This window comes from Spinacia oleracea, chromosome 4 (genome assembly GCF_020520425.1).
Source record: "Spinacia oleracea cultivar Varoflay chromosome 4, BTI_SOV_V1, whole genome shotgun sequence".
NCBI classification, from domain to species: domain Eukaryota; kingdom Viridiplantae; phylum Streptophyta; class Magnoliopsida; order Caryophyllales; family Amaranthaceae; genus Spinacia; species Spinacia oleracea.
The window spans coordinates 133375343-133382533 of NC_079490.1; the positions used below are offsets into that span (position 1 = coordinate 133375343).

The 7191-nt window shown below is 33.7% G+C and overlaps 1 long non-coding RNA gene across 2 annotated transcripts; it reads right to left on the reverse strand.

Annotated features, from left to right (window-relative positions):
* Positions 1–3378: 3378 nt before the first annotated feature.
* On the reverse strand, positions 3379–6863 carry LOC130472549 (uncharacterized). Of its 2 annotated transcripts, XR_008933098.1 has the most exons (4): positions 6726–6860; positions 6368–6503; positions 5797–5953; positions 3379–3633 (listed from the first exon to the last, which is right to left on the reverse strand). It is a non-coding gene; the product is annotated as an uncharacterized lncRNA (long non-coding RNA). The 2 variants fall into 2 exon arrangements; XR_008933097.1 differs by having other exon boundaries at positions 6368–6863.
* Between the last annotated feature and the right edge of the window lie 328 nt (positions 6864–7191).

A 7191-nucleotide genomic window follows, 5' to 3' on the forward strand; every position in this document is an offset into this window, starting at 1 on the left:
AGACATTTCTTAGTCACAGGACTGGTCCTGACAGTCTATCTTGAATATATCGTCAAATTTGAAGGGACTCGTCATTCAATACTAAACCAAGATTAAATGGAATATGAAAATACATTTCTTATATGATAAATGTTCAACCCCAATGTTTTACAACAATGGGCCTCAAACCCATCTTTAAAACAGTTCATGGAATTCAAAGCTATGCTTGATTTGCATTGCTACAACGTGAGTGTTGCTTCTCACTTGTTGCATAGGTTTGGTTATCATGCTTTGCCAATCTTAATATCCTTTTCATCGAATGTTCTTCGAGATATGATGATAAGGTCTTTTGAGTATTTTTATTTTGTAACCTAGTCTTTCTTGCTACATTAGTGGTTCTACGCATTTTGCAATGAAGAACTATCAAGTCAGCAGACATGTGATCTACCCAAGTTCAGTGAAGAACTCATTAATATAAACAACTCTGTTTTATTGCTTCTTAGGCAATAAGTACTTTTACTTCAACTGTTTAGCTTGCTAGTGATGCTTTGTTTGGATTTACTTATCCAAGCAGTTCACAGATATGTGGAAGACTTTACAGCTGTATCTTAGAACATAGAAATTAATATTTAATTTCCCACGCAACAACTCATGGTCTTCAATCCATGTTGCCATTTCAAAACACGATGCTCTTTAGCTCGTCCTTGTCAATGGTTAACTCCAAAGGAATCTTGCTTGATCCTTTGCCAGTGTTTATGCATATAGCATCAATATTTAGCATATCTTTATTTCCTTGAATCAAGAACTACTCTTATGTACCTTTTCAAGTACCATAAATTTTTCTTGATCTCAATCTAGTTGATCTTTACTTAGATCAATAGAGATTGGTTATATGTTCGTCATGCCTAAAGCCATACGATACGTTTTTGGCGATCCTCGTATTATATCATACATGATAAATTCTTTTGCAGAATAATTCCCAATTGAATTCTATTAATGTAACTTTAGCTTATCTAGTTTCAGTAGATACTAAATCCAGCTAAATTCTTTGACATATAATATAGGTTAAGAATCTTACTTAGATCCTTTGATGTTTAACTTAGTAAATGCTTATACATAGTTCAAACATCTTTTACTTAGATTTATTCATATGGGTCTAATATCTCCAATGGAGTCTTTCGTGTTTGATTTAGTAAATGCCATTACTTAATCCAGAACAATATTATAAGATCTTTGTGAATGGATCTTAATACCCAGTATGCACTAAGTTTCGCCTTGGTCCGTCATTGATGAATAATTTCAAATCTAAGTCATTAGCATTTGAATGATATATATTTCACAATAGAGAGATATGTGTGTGATACACATAGGACCAATTAAGTTTTTATGTACTCCCACTAAACTTCTTATATATCTATAAGAATCATGTATATTTTATGAAACTAAAATACTTATTAGCTTCACTAAAATACAATTCCAATTCTCAATTGCTTGCTTAAATCTGTAATTATATTTCATAAGCTAGCATTCATTTCAAGCATTATTTGTATCCACAAATCCTATGACATACCATGCACATAGTTATTCCAACATTTGATTGAGGAATACGTTTTGTCATCCAATTGCCATATGTACCAATATGCAATCTTTGCTTGATTTATAGACTTGAGCATTACGATTATGCATGAGGTTTCAACACAATCCACACTATGAATTTGGTTGTAACCTTTAGCAACCAATCTAGCTTTGTATGTGAACACAATTCCATGTTTGATGGTTTTTATCCTTAAACCCAATTTGCAACCAATAGGTGTTAACCTATTCTTGCAAATCAACAAAATTTCAATTTTGTCATCAAAACATTGGATTTGTTTTTATGGCCTTTAACCATCTAAAACATTTAAGTCTATGTATGGCCTTTAACCATTTTAGGGAATCTAGGTTTCGTCATAGCTTTCTTACAAGTCACAAACTTATTAATCTACATAATAGTTTTACTGCAAGTTGTAGGTTTCTTCACTATCTAATAGAAGAATTGCATAGCTTCAGTGACCTGAACTCCATGTTTCTTAACTATCTAATAGAAGAATCTCATAGTTTCAGTGACTTGAACTCTATGCCTACTTTGGTATAGAACATCAAACAAAAGAATATTAATAGCCACTTGAAAGTCCTTAAAACAAATTGTAACCGTTGAGGCCCAAACTAAAACAAATTGTAAGAAATCCATTAACTGAAATAGTAATAGTCATGACTTTAAAATAAAATAGAGTTTATAAAGTACGGAAGAATAAAACTCTCAACACGAAATCCCATCATAACTTCTCCCACAAGTTATCTCTACAAACCTGATTTATTTAAATCTACTCCCCAACAATGCAAATGCAATTGATGGATCATCATAGGGTCATTAAGGCGAAGGCCATGACCAGAAGACATGAAGCACGAAGTCAGCAAAAGCTGAGTACGAACAAGCTAGAATAACATTCTATCCTAACATGCTTCACTCGACAACCACTACTAGAAAACCCGGATACAGAGGCAAGTCATAATTGCCTCTAAAAATGGGGATTTATCCTCTAATGAGTTTTTGATGCAAAAAAGTGGATCCCTCTAATAAGTCTGTCGCTAATTACTGGTTGCCTCTAAAGGCCCCTTTTTGAGGCAACATAATGTGTTGCCTCTAAAATCCCATACATTTAGAGGCAACCATATATCCTTGCCTCAAAATATAATTAGAAATAACCACATACTATTGCCCCAAAATATAATTAGAACCATCCATTTATACTTGCCTTAAAATATAATTAGAGGCAATCATATATCTTTGCCTCAAAATATAATTAGAGGCAACCACATATTATTGCCTCGAAATATAATTAGAGTTATCCGTATATTCTTGTCCCAAAATATAATTAGAGGCTAACATATATTCTTGCACCAAAATATATTTAGAAGCAATATTAAAAGTTGATTCTAAAGACACTATATATTTAGGGGCAGACATATAATTTTGCCTCAAAATATAATTAGAGACAAAGTAAAAATTCGGGGGCAACCATATGGTTTTGCCTCGAAATATAATTAGAGGCAGTATAAACAGTTGTTTCTAAAACGACGTATATTTTGGGGCAACCATTTAATTATGCCTCTATATATAATTAGAGTCAATATCTTATTTTTAAATAATGATATTTAGATGCAATATGATATTGTCATAAAAGGTGTTTAAAGGCACCGAAAATAAAGCTAGCGTATTTATTTCATACATTTGTATGCACGGTTACCTATAAGAAATAATCTTGCTTCAAATTACACAATTTTACTTCATACATTTTCAAGTACGATATCCTATAAGAAGTAATCATGATCGAATAGTAAAAGTAAACAAAAGTATTTGATGAAAATCAATATTGGTATTATTAACACCAAAAAAAATGTATCTACAAATAACTTAAGTCATTACATAATTAGTACCTCTCAAAAATCTGATTGTCGAACGACATGACTTTACATCAAATTAAAATAAGTAAATGACGAATTATTAAGATGAGAAAAAAATTATCATTTTAAAATATAAATCTAAAAATACGATGTTATTTTCTGTATGCGCTTCTAATTATCTTCTTGCACCACTCAAAAAATTTCAGGTATCTGCAAAAAGAGGGAGGAAGAACAGAAGATTCACAATTGAGAAAGAATAACAGGAAAGCAAGGAATTGAGATAAGAGAATACCAATCTGATTTCATATATGCTTCTATCTTTGTGGCGCATTCAACTCCAACCAACATCAACCAGCCATAATTACTCACAAGGAAGAAGAACTAATCATCCATACTCAATCAAATACTATGCAATCCCAGAACCAACCCATTTAAATAGATAACTAAAATAAAAGATAATTAAATAATCAATTCAAAATGAACTCAACTAATAAAATTTAAAGGAAATGAACTAACGCAAGGTTGCATCTTCTATTCCTTGAAGTGTTGAGTTAGTTACGACACGTCTGTCAACTTTCTTCCTGCCTTCATCAACATGTTTTATGATATATTTTTCTATCATTAACAAGCTAGCCTACTAATTTTCGCATGCATCATCATCCATCATACCATCATGAACTTCACAAATCACAACCAAACACCTATAACAACTCACCAAATATCATCTCCAAGAAATCCGCCATCATCGTCAACTTCCCACACCAATTTCAATTTAAAAAAAATCAAATTGAATTTGCCTATTGTTTTTTCCATCACAATCATATTTTTTTGCCCCACAATTTACTCTGCACTTTCCACCATTTCCTTCATCATACAACAAGTCCACCATTTTTTCCACTACTATCATCCTTTTTCTCGCTCCTAACGTGTTTTATGTCTCCCCTCCCAACATAAGAGATCCACTAATAAATTGGATCTCCGTCATTAATCCACCAAGTTTTTTTGTTAATTAGAGGAATTATTGTACTGACAAATCAACTGTGAACAATTTGATTAATTGAATAAAGCTTATAAGCAGAATTGGGAAGGAGAAGGAAGAGGCGACAAAAAAATCTAGTTTGCAAAGTAATTCAAATACGCACAGCGATTAATGGGTTAAACGGTGGATATGTAGTTCAAGTTTGTAATTATATTTGTCTGTGATCAAGATCGTATATATCATCTGCTATTATTTGGAAATTAAGGTGTGGGTGAAGATGGTGGCTATTAAAAGAGAGGAGTTACAGTAAAGTTGAAGAGGAGAGATAAGGTTTTCTGTTTGTTAAAGTGGACTGGGAAGGAATTTTTTTATTTATGTGAGGGTAATTTGGACTGCTGAAAAGTTTCATTAAAGGGGCAAACAGCTCCCCGAGAAACAGTTTTCAGAAGCTCCAATTGTAGCTTCTCCTTCTACCCCTACTAGAAACACTTTTGGGCTTCTCAAGAAGTAGAAACATCTTTCAACTTTTATGGTGTTTGGCCTAGTTTCAGCTTTTGGGTCATAGAAACTCTCCTAGAAGCTTGGCCAAACACTACCTAAGTTTTATTAATTTACTTACTTCAGTTATGTTACTAAAAAACTAGTTAGCTTTCCTACCATCTTCACGAGGCTAAGGATTAGTATAAGCTCCTAAGTTGACATATTAACACACTCAAAGACCTAAACACTCTAAATATCGCACACCAGAATACCTAATGCTACAGCTACCCAAAGCTACTACTTAGACTAACTGAAACCACTACCAGGAATCCAGGCTAAACCTAATCTGCATTAGTACCCACTCCCCCTCCTTGCAGCAACCACACTCTTGAGAATAGTCAATATAATGCAGCTGCTAATCAGCTAATGCAGGTCAACACTGAAGCAGGATTGTATCAACAAACTCTCAGAACCACCTTGCTGATCCATGATTTCAAAACAACCACAAGACCAGCAGTGCAGGAATAAATAATTTTGACTCCAGAATACTGCAGGGTCACAAACAAGACACTCCCCAACTGCCTGCACCAAAAACTATCGGAACCCCTATCACTCTCAAATTGTGCCTAACAACAAGCCATGAAGTACACAACTAATAATGAAATCATGGGAAGCCTTCTGACACTAAGCAAAGACAACTCATCAGTCAGAAGTAAAACAAAAGTTGGATACGGGCAACACACTATCTCCTATCCTTTATTGCTTAAGTTATCAAATTCTGAAACCATTCCAAGCAATCACTAATACGTATAAGATATTTAGGCAGAATTTAGATGCACTAGTCAAAAAATAGTAGAGCTTGTTAGGAGTTTTCTCAGTGATGAAATTGCCAACATAAAGGAGTTATAACTTACCGAGTCAGCCACAAGTCACCTTGCCCTTGACTTGCGAAACTATGCCGCCCTTTCTAACTAATAATCGTAATGGATGTTACAGCGATGTGCCATACACGCGCTGTACAATGTCTGGCTTTAATTGAGACAAGTAGTTCAGCCCGCAATGGTTAGGAATCTGTATAGTTAACAACTGGCATAAGAGATGGTCAAGCCTAGACTTTGTGGCCCAGTAACCTACTATAGGAGTTAGCACTAATGAATCCATAACACCTTTTACTAGAAAACTACATCCCTTCAAACAAATCATGATCGTAATTTAACATCATACTACACTCTCTTTAATTGCATTGGTTCTACAACAGAGCTCAAAATTCAAGCATCCAGAGATGAAATTATTTAAACTAACAAGAAAGTTAGAAGACTCGATTACCAGCAAAGAGTCAGACATTCTATTGAATTTATAAAGAATATACTAGCCAATAAAGATGGAGATATTCAAAGTGGCATTTCATCAAATATGTAGTAGGCATTCAAAGGGAGTACACAATTTATATAGCAAATTTATAGTTGAACAGAAAAAGGCTAATACCTTCCAGAGTGCCGGTCAAAGACTCGATACTCTTAGCAAACTTACTGAGTGTTGCTTGCTGCCCTTTCAATCGGAGAAGCCAAATTGAAACAACCATTGCATTGAAGAATTCACATAGGACCTCATTATAAATACGCTTTGAATTAGCAATGAAAATTGCAAAAACGAAAACAAGATAGCAATTAAAATCCCTAATATAGCAATCGGAGTAGCAAAAACAGAAACAAAACCACAATTTTAAAAGCCCTAAATTTATCCATCAAAATCGCGGAACACAATACAAAGAATTTCGAAACCCAAATTTCAACAATCAAAATGGAAAATAATTGAATAAGAAATCTAACAATTGTAAACTTACTTGGCGAAAATTGAAGAAATTCGAAGGGACGAACTTGAAGAAAGTGAGAATCGCAGAGCATGTCCATGAGGAGGGAGAAAATTGGAATAAGGGAGAGAAACGAGAAAGAGAGAAATGGAGAAATGGAGTTGAAAGAAGGAAGTCATTCACGCTAGAAACTACCAAAGAACCCTTAATTTTTTATTTGATCGGGTGAAATATGAGCTCTTGGATTAAATGGATCGGGTGGCCGAGATTATACATATAAAAATTAACATAATTAAGCATTAATAATCCGACCAAGAGACATATGTCTTTTTATAGGGTTTTGACTAAGTCCAAAACTAACAAAATCACAAAATTAAAAAATTTATAAAAAATTACTAAAAAGTCAAACCAAGTCAACGTTGATCTAAACTAGTTTTGCACAAACTAATAACACCACATGCTACATGTAACCCCTCTTCAGATCAATCAAGTATTCAAA